This window comes from Artemia sp. Qi Xiang Cuo, chromosome 18 (genome assembly GCF_049724085.1).
Source record: "Artemia sp. Qi Xiang Cuo chromosome 18, ASM4972408v1, whole genome shotgun sequence".
NCBI classification, from domain to species: domain Eukaryota; kingdom Metazoa; phylum Arthropoda; class Branchiopoda; order Anostraca; family Artemiidae; genus Artemia; species Artemia sp. Qi Xiang Cuo.
Genome location: NC_142811.1, coordinates 1,072,382 through 1,092,156, shown reverse-complemented (window position 1 = coordinate 1,092,156; position 19,775 = coordinate 1,072,382). Strand labels below are relative to the sequence as shown.

General features: G+C 36.3%; 1 protein-coding gene across 2 annotated transcripts in view; it reads left to right on the top strand.

Moving 5' to 3' along the window:
- The first annotated feature begins 4,957 nt into the window (after positions 1-4,957).
- The window catches only part of LOC148941106 (high affinity copper uptake protein 1-like), a 109,963-nt gene continuing 95,145 nt past the window's right edge, over positions 4,958-19,775 (top strand). Inside the window, exon 1 of one of the 2 annotated variants that reach the window (XM_089104664.1) lies at positions 4,958-5,022. The gene's annotated coding sequence lies outside the window, so the exon portion shown is untranslated. Of the gene's footprint in view, positions 5,033-19,775 lie in introns of both variants that reach the window. The other variant, XM_089104663.1, reaches the window with a different exon arrangement.

The following is a 19,775-nucleotide window of genomic DNA, read 5'->3' as shown; positions in this document are numbered from 1 at the left end:
ACAACCCTTGCACTGAGGGCTCTGAGGGGGTTATCATCCTATAAGACACAATATCCGGAACTTTGAACTGAGTCGAATAAAATGGATGTCTCGAAATTTTAATTCGATGTGTTTGGGAAAATGATGGGCGTGAGAGAGGCTTTAGTCGCTATCCAATCATTTCCAACTATTAAAAAATGCACTAGGCCTTTCAATTTCGGATTGAATGAACCCGTTTGAAGTTTCTACGACAACGCTTTCAATAAAGCTTTATATGCCCCCAGGGCATAACCTACAACCCGTGCTCTGAGGGCTGTGGGGGGAGGGGTTGTCATCCTTAAAGACATAATTTACAGAAATTTCAACTATGTTAAACAAAATGGCTATCTGGAAATTTTCATTTAAAGTGTTTGGGGAAAAGGTGGGCGTGAGAGGGGGGTTAGTTGCCCTCAAATCACTTTCGACTATTCAAAAGGGTACTAGTCCTTTGAATTTCAAATCGAATGAGCCCTTTTTCAAGTTTCTACGACAAAGATTTCAATAGAAACCTTATATGCCACGAGGGCATAACTTATAATCCTTGCCCCGAGGGTTGTGGGGGAGTGTCCTCCTGAAAAATATATTTTCTATCTGGAAATCAACTACGCGTAACAAAATGGCCATCTCAAAATTTTGGTTTTATGTGTTTGGGGTAATAACGGGCGTGGGGGGGGGGGTAGCTAGTTGCCCTCCAATCATTTTCGACTATTGAAAAGAGTACTAGCCCTTTGAATTTCCAATCGAATGAGCCTGTTTTGAAGTTTCTACGACTACGCCTTCTATAAAAACTTTAAATGCCCCCAGGGCATAACTTAAAACCCTTGCCCTGAGGGGTGTGGGGGCGGGGGCGTGTCTTCCTCAAAAATATATTTTCTATCGGGAAATCAACTACGCTGAACAAAATGGCTATCTCAAAATTTTGATTGGATGTGTTTGGGGGAATGATGGGCGTGGGGAGGGGCTAGTTGCCGTCCAATTACTTTCGACTGTTAAAAAGGTACTAGCGCTTTGAATTTCCCATCGAATGAGCCTGTTTTGAAGTTTCTACGACAAAGCCTTCTATAAAAACCTTATATGCCCCCAACGCATAACTTAAAAACCCTTGCCCTGAGGGTTGTGGGGGCGTGTCCTCCTCAAAACATATTTTCTATCTGGAAATCAACTACGCTGAACAAAATGGCTATCTCAAAATTTTGATTGGATGTGTTTGGGAGAATGATGGGCGTGGGGAGGGGGGGAAAAGTTGCCCTCCTATCACTTTCAACTATTAAAAAGGGTACTAGCCCTTTGAATTTCCAATCGAATGAGCCTGTTTTGAAGTTTCTACGACAACGCCTTCTATAAAAACCTTATATGCCCCCAGGGCATAACTTACAACCCTTGCCCTGAGGGTTGTGGGGGGGTGTCCTCCTCATAAACATATTTTCTATCTGGAAATCAACTACGCTGAACAAAATGGCTATCTCAAAATTTTTATTGGATGTGTTTGGGGAAATGATTGGCGTGGGAGGGGGGCTAGTTGCCCTCCAATCACTTTCGACTATTAAAAAGGGTACTAGCTCTTTGAATTTCCAATCGAATGAGCCTGTTTTGAAGTTTCTATGACAAAGCCTTCTATAAAAACCTTTATGCCCCTAGGGCATAACTTAAAACCCTTGCCCTGAAGGTTGCGGGGGAGTGTCCTCCTCAAAATTTTGATTGGATGTGTTTTGGGGAATGATGGGCGTGGGGGGGGGGGGGGGGCCGATGTGCCCTCCAATCCCCTTAGACAATTAAAAAAGGCACTAGCAACTTCAATTTCCAATCACATAAGCTCTTTTCAATGTTTCTACGACAACTCCTTCGATGCGAAGTGCCCGGGTGGAGAAAAAACACATTGTGCCCACATCCTTCTTTACTTAGGCAGTGCTAGCGCGCTGCTCATGAGTGGGTATCGGTCATGAAAGTTCATGAAAGTCACCATCTAGTAGTGTCAAGGGTTAATTTAAAGCTGAAATATCGGAAGGGTACCTACCTCCCCGGAAGTTATGATGTTGGTAGACTCCAGGATAAGAGTCTGAGAGACACTTTCCAGGAACAGTTGAATACTAAACTTAAGAGTTTAAAATTTGATAATGTGGAAGATGGTTGGAATAATTTTAGAAAAATAATTTGTGAAGTTGCTAAAGGTGGCTTAAGGAAGAAAGCTAGTACTGCAGCTAAGAATATTAGTGAAAAAGCTTTATGTTTGATGGAAAGGAGACAGGACTTGTACAAGTATTACCTAAGTGATAGATCATATGATAACAAAAGGAATGTAAAGAAAGTGGAGAAAGCATTAAAATATAAACTAAGGAGGTGTGAAATGGAGACTTGACTTGACTTACTTGGCTTAAGGCTCCTGCCGAGGGTTCGGCGTAGAGAACGATGAGACTAGGCACCTCCAGGTTGACCTATCGCTTGCCAGGATCGCAGCTTCTTGAACTGGGATGTGGGCTTGGGTGAGGAATTCATCGGCTTTGTCTTTCCACCTAGTGGGTGGGCGTCCTCTGGATCGCTTCCATCCGTGTAGGGTGGGGTCGAAGTCGAATGCGACCCGTGCTGGGGCTTGCATGGCATGCGAAGGAGGTAGCCATACCACCGAACAGTACACTGGGTGAGCTGCATCGAGAAAGGAGTTTGAGCCCTACGTGACAGGAGAGTCTGGTTGCTAACGAAGTCAGTCCAGTGAAGTCTTTCGATTCTTCGGAGATGTTTCGTCTGAGCGACATCGACGGCGCTGAGGATAGATTTTGCAGCTGGCCACGTCTCCGCTCCTTACAGCAGGACGGTGCTGACTGACACATTGTAAATGCGCATTTTGGTCTTGCGGCTTATGTTTGGCTTTCGCCACATGCTGCTAAGCCTCCCAACAAGTGCTGAAACTTTGGTAATTCGGGATGTAAGCTCTTTTGTGATCAAGCCATCATTCGACAGGATAAATCCCAGGTAAGTAAAGTCTTCAACCACATCTACTCGGTTGCTTCCGATGTTGACTGTGTGAAATGGAGGCCATGGGTAAAATTGTCGAGGATCTGGAAGATGCAGCTAGGCAGCAACATAGTAAAACTGTGCGCTGATAAGTTAGCCAATTGACAGGTAAGAGTCGGTGTGGACTTGGCCTAGTTAAAGATAGAACTGGGGCCGCAATTAATGATCAGGAACGAACTGGAGAAAGATTGGCCTAAGATATGGAGAATTTGTTTAACAAAGATAGGGTTACAGGAGGAGATATAAAGGAAAATGAAACAGTTTGTGATACCTTGGATGACAAGGAAGCTTTGTTCTGTGAGGAGGAATTAGTGACAGTACTAAAAGGACTAAAAAATAATAAGGCTCCAGGTGCTGATAGGGTGGTAAATGAGTTTCTTAAATATGGTGGCTCTGAGTTTACAAATAAGTTACTGAAGATTATGAATATGATTTTTGAAATAGGGGAGGTACCTAACGATTCTAGGAAAACCTTAATTAAGCCACTTTATAAGAAAGGTGATAAAAGTGAGTGTGGTAATTATCGAGGCATTAGTCTGGTCTCTGTAAATAGTAAATTACTTAGTGATATGATGCTTTTTAGACTGAGACATGCCGTAGACAAAGCTTTAAGAGAAGAACAGTGCGGCTTTTGAAAAGGTAGAGGATGTGTCGAGCAAATTTTCCCTCTTAGGTTAATAATTGAGAAGTGCCTAAGTTTTCAAACACCTTTGGTCCTCAGTTTTATAGATTATGAGCAAGTGTTTGATTCTGTTCATAGAAGATCTTAAGTAAAGGTTTTATCCTTGTATGGTATACCAGACAAATACATTAAAGTGATTAGTGCTATGTATGAGAATAACACTGCTGCGGTTAAGGTAGGAAATAAGGTTAGCAGCTGGTTTTGTATTAAATCGAGAGTTAAGCAGGGTTTTTTTCTATCCCCCTTTATATGGATCATTTTGATGAACTTCGTCTTAAGGAGCACATAAAAGGCAATGGGAAACCACGGAATCAAGTGGGGATGAAAAATTCTCCTTGACCTAGACTATGCTGATGATTTAAGCATTCTAGATGAAAGTTTGAGCAAAATGATTGAAGTTTTAGAGGTTTTGCGAGTTCAGGGTGCTAGAATAGGTTTGAAAATTAATGTTAAGAAGACTAAGTCACTAAGGCTAGGAATAAGTGAAGATGAAAAGGTGAAGTTGTGTAATGAAAAGATTGATCAGGTGGACAGCTTCACTTACCTTAGTAGTATTATTAGTAGAGATGGTGGGAGCACTGAAGATGTCGAAAGTAGAATAGCCAAGGCTCAGGGTGTTTTTTCACAGTTAAAAAAAGTTTGAAAGAATAGGAAGATAAGTCTGTTAACCAAGATTAGAATATTAGAAGCTACAGTTATGACATTGGTCAAATATGGCTCTGAAGCTTGGGCGCGCAGAAAAGCGGATGAATATTTGCTAGATGTTTTCCAGAAAAATTGCTTAAGGGTACCCGGCTGACAGAAATTGTTCTGGGTACCCGGCTGACTGACCGTATTTCAAACAATAGGCTATACGAAAAACGTGGTTCAATACCGCTCTCTAGGGCTATAATGAAAGAAAGGTTGAGGTGGCTAGGGCGCGTTGTGCGGATGAAGGATTAAAGATTTCCGAAGATTGTTCTTTTCGGCCAGCCGTCTAGGGCTAAACGGAAAGCAGGTCGTCCTCGTCTGGGGTGGGAGGACGTCATAAAGAAAGATTTAAAGGAAATGGGAACTTCATGGGCGGGTGTAAAAAGGGAGGCTTTGAATAGATTGGGATGGAGGAGGAGCGTGCGCAGCTGTATTTGCCTCGGGCGGCTTGGTGCTGCGGTGAGTTGTTAGTAGTAGTAGTTATTGAAGAAAATCAATCAACAAATCACCAAAATAGAGTGATTTTTTTAACTGAGTGGCTGGCAACCCTCAAAAACTGGTGTTCAGCAAAATATTTGATTTTGAATAGCGTGCTATATACTGAAGAAAATCAGCCGTTTAAGGTTATTAATTGTAATAAGTTTATGGTTTAAAGATTTTGCTCATATATCATGTTTGGATGAAAAAATGAATCTTATTGTGTGAGAATAGGCCAACTTACCAGTTAGCCTGCACAAGGGTTACCTAAAGCATGTCTGTACCAGGGGTTGACCACTTATAAAATAAAAGTAGTACTGCTAAATTTCATGTTTTAATCTCTTTCGAGTAAAATTCTAGGGTAAAATTCTACTTTAGTTACTTTTGGCTATCTTGGAAAGGGGTTGGGTTAGGAAAATGAAACTTTCAGGGATGGATGTACATGCTAAGGTTTGTCCCTGGAAGGTACTTTGAAGTACCTACCTCCGCTCATCCCCCCCCCCCCTCTATATAATGGTAAATTACTGCACATTACTAGTTGTTTTTAACTCATATTTCATCCTATATTACTATCATAAATATAAATCACTGCTTACCTTACACAACTTCTGCTTTTAACCTTGTTCATTAAAATATATTCCAAAATCCTATTTAAATCCTAAGCCATTTAATTTTCAACCCCTGCTGACTTTCTTTATGGTATATGAAACCAGCTTTGTTGTGATGTCACACTTGCCTTATCAGAAATCCTTACCCTTAAGGGTAGCAGGCACATGCCAAACAACTCTGTTGATAAGACCATTTAAACTGTAGCCTATTAATTAAGGAAAGGATTTGACAACAGAGACCAGTAAAAATAACCTAATCTTTTTTAGAGGACAAATTATGTCATGGAAAGATGTTTTTGAAAGTCCCCTTCCACCCAAACTTAAAATTTTCTAAAATTCTACTTTAGAAGCTTTTAAAATATTTCTAAAGTACTAAAAGATAGAGTGCTAAAAACATCAGAATTGACTTCAGAGGACACATTATATCACGGGACAATGTTTTTGAAATCCCCCTCCCCCCAAACTCAAAATTTTTCAAAATTCTACTTTAGAAGCTTTTAAAATATTTTAAATATTTCTAAAGCGCTACGACATAGAGCGCTACATACATCAGAATCAACTTCAGAGGACAATTTATTTCATGGGAAGATGTTTTTGAAATCCTCCTTTCCCCCAAACTCAAAATTTTCCAAAATTCTACTTTAGAAGCTTTTTAAATATTTCTAAAGCACTAATAGATAGAGTGCTAAAAACATCAGAATCGACTTCAGAGGACACGTTATATCACGGGAAGAGGTTTTTGAAATCACCCTTCCCCCCACACTCAAAATTTTCTAAAATTCTACTTTAGAAGCTTTTAAAATATTTCTAAAGTATTAAAAGATACAGTGCTAAAAACATCAGAATCGACTTCAGAGGACACGTTATATCACGGGAAGAGGATTTTAAAATCCCCATACACCCCAAACTCAAAATTTTCTAAAATTCTGCTTTAGGAGATTTTTAAATATTTCTAAACCACTATGACAGACAGTGCTAAAAACATCAGAATCGACTTCAGAGGACACGTTATATCACAGGAAGAGGTTTTTAAAATCCCCCTTCCCCCAAACTCAAAATTTTCCAAAATTATACTTTCGAAGCTTTTTACATATTTCTAAAGCGCTAAAAGAAACAGTGCTAAAAACATCAGAATCAACTACAGAGGATATGTTATATCACGGGAAGAGGCTTTTAAAATCCCCTTCCCCCCAAACTCAAAATTTTCTCAAATTCTACTTTAGGAGCTTTTTTAATATTTCTACATCACTAAAACATAGAGTGCTAAAAACATCAGAATCGACGTCAGAGGACACGTTTTATCAAGTGAATATTTTTTTGAAATCCCCCCTCCCCCCAATCTCAAAATTTTCCAAAATTCTAGTTTAGAAGCTTTTTAAATATTTTAAATATTTCTAACGCGCTACTACATCGAGCGCTACAGACATCAGAATCAACTTTAGAGGACACGTTATGTCAAGGGAAGATGTTTTTGAAATCCCCCGTCCCCCCAAACTCAAAATTTTCCAAAATTCTACTTTAGAAGCTTTTAAAATATTTCTAAAGCACTAATAGATAGAGTGCTAAAAACATCAAAATCAACTTCAGAGGACACGTTATATCACGGGAAGAGGTTTTTGAAATCCCCCTTCCCCCCAAACTCAAAATTTTCTAAAATTCTAATTTAGAAGCTTTTAAAATATTTCTAAAGTACTAATAGATACAGTGCTAAAAACATCAGAATCTACTTCAGAGGACACGTTATATCACGGGAAGAGGTTTTTAAAATCCCCCTTCCCCCCAAACTCAAAATTTTCTAAAATTCTACTTTAGGAGCTTTTTAAATATTTCTAAAGAACTAAGACATAGAGTGCTAAAAACAACAGAATCGACTTCAGAGGACACGTTATATCACGGGAAGAGGTTTTTAAAAGCCCCCTTCCCCCAAACTCAAAATTTTCTAAAATTCTACTTTAGAAGCTTTTAAAATATTTCTAAAGTATTAAAAGATACAGTGCTAAAAACATCAGAATCGACTTCAGAGGGCACGTTATATCACGGGAAGAGGTTTTTAAAATCACCCTTCTCCCCAAACTCAAAATTTTCTAAAATTCTACTTTAGTAGCTTTTTAAATATTTCTAAAGCACTAACACATAGAGTGCTAAAAACATCAGAATCGACTTCAGAGGACACGTTATATCACGGTAAGTGGTTTTTAAAATCCCCCTTCCCCCAAACTCAAAATTTTCCAAAATTTTACTTTCGAAGATTTTTTACATATTTCTAAAGTGCTAAAAGATAGAGTGCTAAAAACATCAGAATCGACTTCAGAGGACACGTTATATCACGGGAAAAGATTTTAAAAAACCCCATCCCCCAAAACTCAAAATTTTATAAAATTATACTTTAGGAGCTTTTTAAATATTTATAAAGCACTAAGACATACAGTGCTAAAAACATCAGAATCGACTTCAGAGGACACGTTATATCACGGGAAGAGGTTTTTAAAATCCCCCTACCCCCCCAACTCAAAATTTTCAAAAATTCTATTTTAGTAGCTGTTTAAATATTTCTAAATCACTAATACATAGAGTAATACAAACATCAGACTCGAGTTCAGATGACATATTATATCATGGGAAGAGGTTTTTTAAATCCCCCTTTCCCCCAAACTCAAAATTTTCCAAAATTCTACTTTAGGAGGTTTTAAAATATTTCTAAAGCACTCAGACATAGAGCGCTCCAAACATCAGAATCATCTTTAGAGGACAAATTATATTATGGAAAGATGTTTTTGAAATCCCCCTTCCCCCCAAACACAAAATTTTCCAAAATTCTACTTTATAAGCTTTTTAAATATTTCCAAAGCACTAATAGATAGAGCGCTACAAAAATCGGAATCGACTTCAGAGGACAAATTATGTTATGGGAAGATGTTTTTGAAATCCCCCTTCCCCCAAACTCTAAAATTTTCCAAAATTTTGCTTTTGAAGTTTTTTTAAATATTTCTAAAGCGCTAAGACATAGAGTGCTACAAACATCAGAATCAACTGTAGAGGATAAATTATGTTATGGGAAGATGTTTGTGAAATCCCTCTTCCCCCCAAACTCAAAATTTTCTAAAATTATACTGTAGGAGCTTTTTAAATATTTCTAAAGTACTAAGACATAGAGCGCTAAAAACAACAGAAATAACTTCAGAGGACAAGTTATATCACGTGAAGATGTTTTGAAAATACCCCTTCCCCCCAAACTCAAAATTTTAAAAAATTTTAATTTAGAAGCTTTTTAAGTAATTTCAAATTCGCTAATAAATAGAGTGATAAAAAAATCAGAATCAACTTTAGAGGATAAAGTATGTTATGGGAAGATGTTTTTGAAATCCCCCTTCCCCCCAAACTCAAAATTTTACAAAATTTTACTTTAGAAGCTTTTTAAATATTTTTAAAGCGCTAAGACATAGAGCGCTACAAACATCAGAATCGTCTTCAGAGGACACGGTATATCACTGGAAGAGGTTTTTAAAATCCCCCGGCCCCCAAACTCAAAATTTTCCAAAATTTTACTTTCGAAGCTTTTTTAGATATTTATAATGCGCCAAAAGATACAGTGCTAAAAACATCAGAATCTACTTCAGAGGATACGTTATATCACGGGAAGAGGCTTTTAAAATCCCCTTCCCCCCAAACTCAAAATTTTCTAAAATTCTACTTTAGGAGCTTTTTAAATATTTCTAAAGCACTAAGACATAGAGTACTAAAAACATCAGAATCGACGTCAGAGGACACATTATATCACGGGACGATTTTTTTGAAATCCCCCCTCCCCCCAAACTCAATATTTTTCAAAATTCTACTTTAGAAGCTTTTAAAATATTTTAAATATTTCTAAAGCGCGACGTCATACAGCGCTACAGACATCAGAATCAACTTCAGAGGACAATTTATTTCATGGGAAGATGTTTTTGAAATCCCCCGTCCCCCCAAACTCAAAATTTTCTAAAATTCTACTTTAGAAGCTTTTTAAATATTTCTAAAGCACTAATACATAGAGTGCTAAAAACATCAGAATCAACTACAGAGGACAATTTATATCACGGGAAGAGGTTTTTGAAATCACCCCTCCCCCCAAACTCAAAATTTTCTAAAATTATACTTTAGAAGATTTTAAAATATTTCTAAAGTACTAAAAGATACAGTGCTAAAAACATCAGAATCGACTTCAGAGGACACGTTATATCACGGGAAGAGTTTTTAAAATCCCCCTTCTCACCAAACTCAAAATTTTCTAAAATTCTACTTTAGGAGATTTTAAAATATTTATAAAGCAATAAAAGATAGAGAGCTAAAAACATCACAATCCACTTCAGAGGACACGTTATATCACGGGAAGAGTTTTTTAAAATCACCCTTCTCCCCAAACTCAAAATTTTCCAAAATTTAACTTTCAAAGATTTTTTAAATATTTCTAAAGCTCTAACACATACAGTGCTAAAAACATCAGAATCGACTTCAGAGGACACGTTATATCACGGGAAGAGGTTTTTAAAATCACCCTTGCCCCCAAACTCAAAATTTTCTAAAATTCTACTTTAGAAGCTTTTAAAACATTTCTAAAGTACTAAAAGATACAGTGCTAAAAACATCAGAATCGACTTCAGAGGGCACGCTATATCACGGGAAGAGGTTTTTAAAATCCCCCTTCTCCCCAAACTCAAAATTTTCTAAAATTCTACTTTAGGAGCTTTTTAAATATTTCTAAAGCTCTAACACATACAGTGCTAAAAACATCAGAATCGACTTCAGAGGACACGTTATATCACGGGAAGAGGTTTTTAAAATCCCCCTTCACCCAAACTCAAAATTTTCCAAAATTTTACTTTCGAAGATTTTTTACATATTTCTAAAGCGCTAAAAGATACAGTGCTAAAAACATCAGAATCGACTTCAGAGGACACGTTATATCACGGGAACAGCTTTTAAAATACCCCATCCCCCCAAACTCAAAATTTTCTAAAATTCTACTTTAGGAGCTTTTTAAATATTTCTAAAGCGCTAAAACATAGAGTGCTAAAACATCAGAATCGACTTCAGAGGACACGTTATATCACAGGAAGAGGTTTTTAAAATCCTCCTTCCCCCCAAACTCAAAATTTTCCAAAATTCTACTTTAGTATCTTTTAAAATATTTCTAAAGCTCTAATAGATAGAGTGCTAAAAACATCAGAATCGACTTCAGAGGACACGTTATATCACGGGAAGAGGTTTTTAAAATCCTCCTTCCCCCCAAACTCAAAATTTTCTAAAATTCTACTTTAGGAGCTTTTTAAATATTTCTAAAGCGCTAAGACATAGAGCGCTACAAACATCAGAATCATCTTTAGAGGACAAATTATATTATGGAAAGATGTTTTTGAAATCCCCCTTCCCCCCAAACTCAAAATTTTCCAAAATTCTACTTTAGAAGCTTTTTAAATATTTCCAAAGCACTAATAGATAGAGCGCTACAACTATCGGAATCGACTTCAGAGGACAAATTATGTTATGGGAAGATGTTTTTGAAATCCCCCTTCCCCCAAACTCAAAATTTTCCAAAATTTTGCTTTTGAAGTTTTTTTAAATATTTCTAAAGCGCTAAGACATAGAGTGCTACAAACATCATAATCAACTGTAGAGGATAAATTATGTTATGGGAAGATGTTTGTGAAGATGAAGCGCTAAGACATAGAGCGCTACAAACATCAGAATCAACTTTAGAGGACAATTTATGTTACGGGAAGATGTTTTTTATGTCATGGGAAGATGTTTTTGAAATACCCATTGAAATTTTGACAAAACAACATTTTAACTTAATTTTCAGTTATCAGTTGCTTTTTCTTTGTCTTTAGCTCTGAAAATACAATTCCAGTTGTATGAGCAGAATTTTGAGCCATATCAATGTTTTATTTCCAAAATTCTGGACATGTAATTGCATACATTTAAAACCTTGTAAGTTGGGATTGAGCAAATTTTTGAATCTGAAAATAATTTTGTTGTACTTCATTTAAACAGAAGATCTATTTTGTAAGGTTCCATTGCTATAACTCAAAAATTTTTAAAGGTTATTCAAAGTTTTAGAAATCCCCCTTACCATTCATCCCATTCCCCCTTCATACTCTAAAATCTGGTTGGTAATTTGAAAAGCCTTATTTTCCACGGGGGTATTTTTTGGGGGGGAGGGGGATTTTCCGTGAGGGTATTTCCCGTGGGGGGGGGGATATTTTCTGCGGGGAGGTATTTTCCGGGGGGAATTTCCGGTGGGTATTCGCCAAGAACCACAAATTTGATGGTATGAGTTTTATTAAAATCTTTTACTTTTAGGGGTTGTTTCCCCCTTTTACAAAACTCAGACAAATTTGTTAGACATGCAATTTATCAACCAGATTTTAGAGTATTATTCCGGTGCAACACGTTGCAACGAAATGGTCAGCTTAGATTAGTAGAAGCAGGGGCACTGCAAGCAGGTTGGTGACCACCGCGGGCGGGGCGCCCCCGCCCCCGCTATCAAATCTCCTTTCAACTAACCTTTGCACCCTCGAAAGAAAATTTTTATATAAGTTCCAACATTTTTTACATATTTTAAATCTCGGATGTAAGAAAGAAAAGCAAAATTTTTCAACATTATAGGATTAAGCTATTTGAATATTTTTTATGTGGTTACCCAACTCAAAATGTTAAGGGGTTTCCAAAAAAAAATAATCAAAACGAATATAGATTATTCAGTACTTGTGCATTATAAATAACCCACTGCTATAGACTGTACAAGGAAACCTGACAAACGGGTATTTGTTAGACAAATGGATCGCAAAGCGTGATTTCTTATTGCGTTTACAATATTTAAACTGTTGTTTTTTGGGTTTAGGGAGGGACAAAGGTACCTAGGTTAGGTTACATATTTAATATATGCTCTGAATTGCGCCCCACCCCCTAATGTGCAAATATATAGCCCAACTTTGTTTCTAATCTATTATATTTTCATCCTATTTTATTTTATTTCATTACCAGTAACCAAACTTAACTTCTTTCGTGTATAGTGGTGGGTTATTTATAATGCACAAGTACCGAATAATCTATAGTCCAATATTTACTTCTGCCCACTCTTTCCCCCTCCCTATTTACACTCTAATAACGTCTAGTAGCTTCAAGACTGAAGATTGTTACACTAAACTATTTGGACAAAAACATTTGAATTGCTTTAAGAACAAATGGGGTTAGATACAGTATATTGCCAAATTTTCTGTTACAATGTTTTAAAAATTAATTAGTAAACAATACCCATAAAAAAACAAATTAGTTGTGGTTATAAATCTCAAATATATGTTTCATGAAATGTTGCATTCTCAAGGAGATTGAATTTTTTTTTTTTAAATAGTGCTCTGCCATATATCGTTCCATCTGTTCTTCTCTTCTGCCATATCTGGGTCTATTGTCTTGAACGTAACGCCAGTCTCTGTCGATGTTTTGTGTGTGAGCACCTGTTGCAGGGTCAACAAAATTTATGCTGTGGTTGACGCGTAAATGCTGATAGCCCTGGCTAGCCAGGCAATCGTAGGCCCTCCAACAGTCGCTGATAATTGTTGTCCCTGGCAGGATTCGGTTTTGGATAATTCCCAACAACGTGGCACTACTTCTATCCAGCACAGAAACCATGAATGAATTACCAGTTCCTCGCTCTATTCCACCAAATACCCATTTACCCTTGACAATCTGACCACTATTATATTTACGCTTCCCAAATTGGGCTTCATCTATCTCAACAATGACTCCTCCTCCCAAAGGAGCGAAGTTTGAATGACATATGTACATACAAACCTCTCTTCAGAACTGGCTCCAATCCACAAAGGTTTGTTTACAACAAGTAACATTGTTGATCATGAAATCCTTCCTTGGAGGCTGTATTTGAAGCCAAATCCTAAAAAAACGGAAATTTTCTAGCTCAGAAAGGTGTGAACAAGCCATCCATGTTTCGTCATAGATCGATTTTGAAAAATTACACTTAACCTGAGAATATTCACGGCCACCTCGGATAGGTATAAGCCTAGACTTCTGGCAACGGAACAAATTTATATATTTTACGCAAATCTGCCAACAAATATCGCAATTCCTGCTTCTCAATAACATGCCATGGTTATAATACAACCCTAAGACTGCCTCAACAGTAGGAAATTGAACGATACCACCACAGAAATTTATTTCACAAAAATTGCAAGACATATCTCAATAATTGTCATTTACAGACTGAAGCTGTAACTCCTAATATCTGTTGAAGCATTAATTAATTGTTTTATTCTTAAACGGCGGGAATAGTTGAACAAAGATAACAGTGAATTAGGTTATAAATATATTGGAAAGATAGGTCAACTTAGTATGCGTTTTTCCTGCATTTGAAATAGTTACTTCTTAACAGATGTAAATATCCTAGTCGATTCTGATGTTTTTAGCACTCTATCTATTAGTGCTTTAGAAATATTTAAAAAGCTCCTAAAGTATAATTTTATAAAATTTTGAGTTTTGGGTGAAGGGGGATTTTAAAAACAACTTCCCGTGATATAACGTGTCCTCTGAAGTCGATTCTGATGTTTTTATCACTGTATCTTTTAATACTTTAGAAATATTTTAAAAGCTTCTAAAGTATAATTTTAGAAAATTTTGAGTTTGGGGTGAAGGGGGATTTCAAAAACATCTTCCCGTGTTATAACGTGTCCTCTGAAGTCGATTTTGATGTTTTTAGCTCTCTATCTCTTAGTGCTTTAGAAATATTTAAAAAGCTTCTAAACTAGAATTTTTGAAAATTTTGAGTTTGGGGGGAAGGCGGATTTCAAAAACATCTTCCCATGACATAAATTGTCCTCTCAAGTGTATTCTGATGTCTGTAGCGCTCGATGTCGTAGCGCTTTACAAATATTTTAAATATTTAAAAAGCATCTAAAGTAGAATTTCGCCAAATTTTGAGAGTGGCGGGCCGGGGGAGTTCAAAAAAATAGTCCCTTGAGGTAACGTGTCCTCTGAAGTCGATTCTGATATTTGTAGCTCTCGATGTTTTAGCGCTTTAGAAATATTTAAAAATCTCCTAAACTAGAATTTTTGAAAATTTTGAGTTTGGGGGGAAGGGGATTTTAAAAGCCTCTTCCCGTGATATAACGTATCCTCTGAAGTTGATTCTGATGTTTTTAGCACTGTTTCTTTTAGAGCTTTAGAAATATGTAAAAAAGCTTCGAAAGTAAAATTTTTGAAAACTTTGAGTTTGGGGGAAGGGGGATTTTAAAAACCTCTTCCCGTGATTTAACGTGTCCTCTTAAGTCGATTATGATGTTTCTAGCACTCTATGTATTAGTGCTTTAGAAATATTTAAAAAGCTCCTAAAGTAGAATTTTAGAAAATTTTGAGTTTGGGGAGAAGGGGGATTTAAAAAACATCTTCCCGTGAAATAACGTGTCCTCTGAAGTCGATTATGATGTTTTTAGCACTGTATCTATTAATACTTTAGAAATATTTTAAAAGCTTCTAAAGTAGAATTTTATAAAATTTTGAGTTTGGGGGGAAGGGTGATTTCAAAAAACTCTTCACGTGATATAACGTGTCCTCTGAAGTCGATTATGATGTTTTTAGCACTCTATCTATTAGTGCTTTAGAAATATTTAAAAAGCTTCTAAAATAGAATTTTTGAAAATTTTGAGTTTGGGGGGAAGGGGGATTTAAAAAACATCTTCCCATGACATAAATTGTCCTCTAAAGTTGATTCTGATGTCTGTAGCGCTCTATGTCGTAGCGCTTTAGAAATATTTAAAATATTTTAAAAGCTTCTAAAGTAGAATTTTGAAAAATTGTGAGTTTGGGGGGAGGGGGGATTTCAAAAACATCTTCCCGTGATATAATGTGTCCTCTGAAGTCGATTCTGATGTTTTTAGCACTGTATCTTTTAGTACTTTAGAAATATTTTAAAAGCTTCTTAAGTAGAATTTTAGAAAATTTTGAGTTTGGGGAAGCGTGATTTCAAAAACCTTTTCCCGTGATATAATGTGTCCTCTGAAGTCAATTCTGATGTTTTTAGCACTCTATCTTTTAGTACTTTAGAAATATTTTAAAAGCTTCTAAAGTAGAATTTTAGAAAATTTTAAGTTTGGGTGGAAGGGGAATTTCAAAAACATCTTCCCATGACATAATTTGTCCTCTAAAAACGATTAGGTTATTTTTACTGGTCTCTCTTGTCAAATCCTTTCCTTAATTAATACAGTTTAAATGGTCTTATCAACAGAGTTGTTTGGCATGTGCCTGCTACCCTTAAGGGTAAGGATTTCTGATAAGGCAAGCGTGACATCACAACAAAGCTGGTTTCATATACCATAAAGAAAGTCGGCATGGGTTGAAAATTAAATGGCTTAGGATTTAAATAGGATTTTGGAATATATTTTAATGAACAAGGTTAAAAGCAGAAGTTGTGTAAGGTAAGCAGTGATTTATATTTATGATAGTAATATAGGATGAAATATGAGTTAAAAAAAACTAGTAATGTGCAGTAATTTACCAGTATATAGAGGGGGGGATGAGTGGAGGTAGGTACTTCAAAGTACCTTCCCGGGACAAACCTTAGCCTGTACATCTATCCCTGAAAGTTTCATTTTCCTAACCCAACCCCTTTCCAAGATAGCCAAAAGTAACTAAAGTAGAATTTTACCAATTCTAGTTTAGCGGTAAAGGACCAAATCATATTATTGACTTACGCATAAAGTGAATATACCACTCAATGCCTTTTTTATGCTGATTACAAATATAGGCTAGCCTAGTAGGCTAATCATTTCTATTGGAAATGAATTTCAGCCCCCCCCCCCTATATATTCCAATTCAGGGTATATATATCTACAACCTAACCTAACCCTGACTTGGCATATATAGGGGGGGGGCTGAAATTCATTTCCGATAGAAATGATTATTATATTCATAATCAGCCTTAAAAAAGGCATCAAATGGTGTATTCACTTTATTCCTAACTCAATAATATGATTTGGTAGAACTTTACCATTTAGCTTCTTTTTGCTATCTTGGAAAGGGGTTAGGCTAGTCTTGGAAAGCAAAACTTTCAGTATTGAATCCAGGGCCAAACACATAGGCTACTCAGGGAAAGTTAGGTGAGCTCCAATGTTAACCCTCTTTGGTATAAGCATAAGACCCCAGCCATACATAAAGAAACATGTTAAGAAAACAATTTTACTTCATAATACACATGATAATCCAAGTTAGGGGGAAAAACCATAATGCAGGGGGAAAACCTTTAGGCTATCTTACTTCTTTCACTGTCATAGGCCTACTATTGTTTAAATATATTTTTTGCAGTTCATATTATTGACTTACAAATAAAGTAAACATACCTCTCAATGCCTTTTTTTATGCTCTTTCCAAGTATAATAATCTTTTTTGTCAAAAATGAATCTTACCCCAACCCCTATATATAGGCTACCAATTCAGGGTATATATTTGCACATTAGGGGGTGAGGGTAAATTTTATTTCTGATGTAAATGAGAGGCAAGTTTAAACTTACCCTCCCAAAAAGGCTCCCAAACAGTGTACTCTGGGTAGTATTTCCAGTTTATTTTAATGAAAATACCAAAAAGAGCTTTTTTCAATGAAAAAACTCCAAAAAAGGAATTTTCAATGTCTAGGCAGGGGTAAAAAACTAAGGAGGCAAGGATGCCCATCCATCTCAATTGCCACCATTGGGACCAAAACACAGGCAACATAATTAAGAGTTGTTTAAAGGGCTCAAATTCAAAGCTTTTGATCTTTTAACCATACCTTTTGTAGATTTGTAAGCATTTGAAAGCTGCATCTTGTGGTGATATGACTTTAAAGTCCAGGCTATCTTATTGGCTACACTGTCATATAATGTAAAATAAAACCTTCATAAATGGCCATATTGCACCACAAATAGCAATTCTTGGTGCTGACATCTAGAGTAATAAAAATTTAAAATTGCATTGGGTTTGAATAGGTTGTTCAACCTGAGAATTCCATTGAACTTTCAGAGCACTTTAAAAGCTTTTTGCAACTTTGTTTTAGCAAGGTAAAAGCAGGTTATCTGGAAATAAGGGGAAGCTATGCTTATTGAACCTAGAAACCCTTGAAAATTTACCCTGAGTCAAAGCAAAAAGTAAGCCATCAAAATTCCCATTGTTGAAAAATTGTTTTCCTATTCATGACCCTTTGAACTCCCAACTTTGAACAACAGGATAATTGCACACAGAGCACTTAAGTGTTTTATTCTTTGATTTTGCTGCTAATTGAACATCATAGAGAGCTGTTTAAAGGTTTACTTAAAAGCCAATTTTTATATATAATTGTTTTATACATTCAATTTGACAACACCATCATAAAGTGTTGCATGGCAACCAAAATTGTATTTTGGGTGCCATTTACAGAATGGAAAGGCTGGGAAGAATGAAAAGGGTACTATCATAATCTCCTTGGTTTAAAACCCAAATTCTGATGTTTATACCCCCCCTCTTTTGTATTCCTCCCTTGCAGTCCCCTAATTTTATTCATAAATCATTTACTGACTAGCAGCACAAGAAGGCTACTGCAACACACTAGAGAGCTGTTTAAGGGCCCATCTAAAAGCTATTTTTTTTACCTCATTGATTGTTATAAAGTTGACATCATTGTAAAGTGCCATATTGCATTCAAAAGTGTACCTTGGGTTGTTTTTCCATTTTTGTATTCACAATGAAAATGCCTTTTCCATGGAAAGACCCCCCTCCCCCCAAAAAAGATGTTTTTCAAGATATAGCCTAGGCAGGGATAAGAAACTAGGGGAGAGGGGTCAAAGAACTGGTGTATCCCACCTAAAGGGCCACCACTAGAACTTTTACCTATGCCACATTGTTGCCAGATAATGAGCTCATTTGAAAACTAGTTTTTATACCTCATTGTTTTTTGTTTTTTTTTATAAATTTGGCTTGATAACACCATCATGACACCCAAATAATGTACTTTGAGTTGCATTGGATTAACAATGCTTTTTTATTACTAAGGTCCTTGTGTTGACCCTGCAGTGTGTTAATGCAGCTGAATTCAAACTCTGGGTCCCAAATAAAAATACAAAAATTGGCTTTTTCCAGTGAAAATACTCCATAAAAGGCATTTTTCAATTTCTTGGCAGAGACAGTGACACCCCTCCCCTATATTGCCACCACTAGAACTAGCAAGCAGGAGACATTGTAGAGAGATTTTCAAAGATTCAATTCAAAACCTTTTGTCATTTAAGTATACTTTTTGTAGATTTGTAGTTGAAAAGAGCATTTAAAAGCATTTGAAGCATTTAATAGCTTTGAATTGGACCTTTAAACATCTATCCACAATATTGTGTGTGCTAGCTCTATTGGAAGCAATTGATGGGGGTGCCCATGCCCCCTGGTTATTGTCCCAGCCTGGATTTATAAAAAAAATCTTTGTTTGGAGTTTTCTCATTGGAAAGGGCTCTTTTTTTGGTATTTTTATTTACAGAGATTGAAAAAAACGAAGAGCAATTTTGAGTGGCATATGGCACTTTATCATAACATTGTCAAGTCAACTTTATAGAAAGCATTAAGATACAAAACATTAGCTTTTGAATTGGCCCTAAAACAGCTCTTTTTAGCATCGCAGTAGCCTTTGAGTTCTGTTAGTATGAAGAATATCAAGGGGGCTGGGAGGTGAACTATAGAAGAGGGTGGATTGTAAACCTTAGGATTATGGTTTTCAACCATGAAATTTATGGTAGTCCCCTTATCATTCTTCCCAGTGTTTCCAATGTGGAAATGGTGACCAAAGTGCACTTTATTGGTTGCCATTTGGCTCTTTATGATGGTGTCAACAAGTTGACTTTATAAAAAGCAATTAGGTATAAAAGTTTAGCTTTTAAATGATCTCTTAAACAGCTCTCTATTGTGTTATAGTAGCCTTCTGCAGTAGTCAGTAGGATATTTATGAAGAGTATTAATGGGGCTGGGATGAGGGATTTTAAACCACTGAATTAAGATTTTCAACTATACAAATTATGATAGTCCCCTTTTCCTTCTTCCCAGCCTTTCCATTCTGGAAATAGTACCCAAAGGGCACTTTATGGTTGCCATATGGCGCTTTTTGATATTTTCAAGTCCAATTTACAAAGTGACTAGATGTAAGAATGTTTTAGATGTTGTATGGCAGTTTATGATGGCATAATCAAATTAAATTTAGGAGAAACAATTAGGTATAAAAATTAGCTTTTGAATGAGCCCTTAAAAACTCTATGATGTTC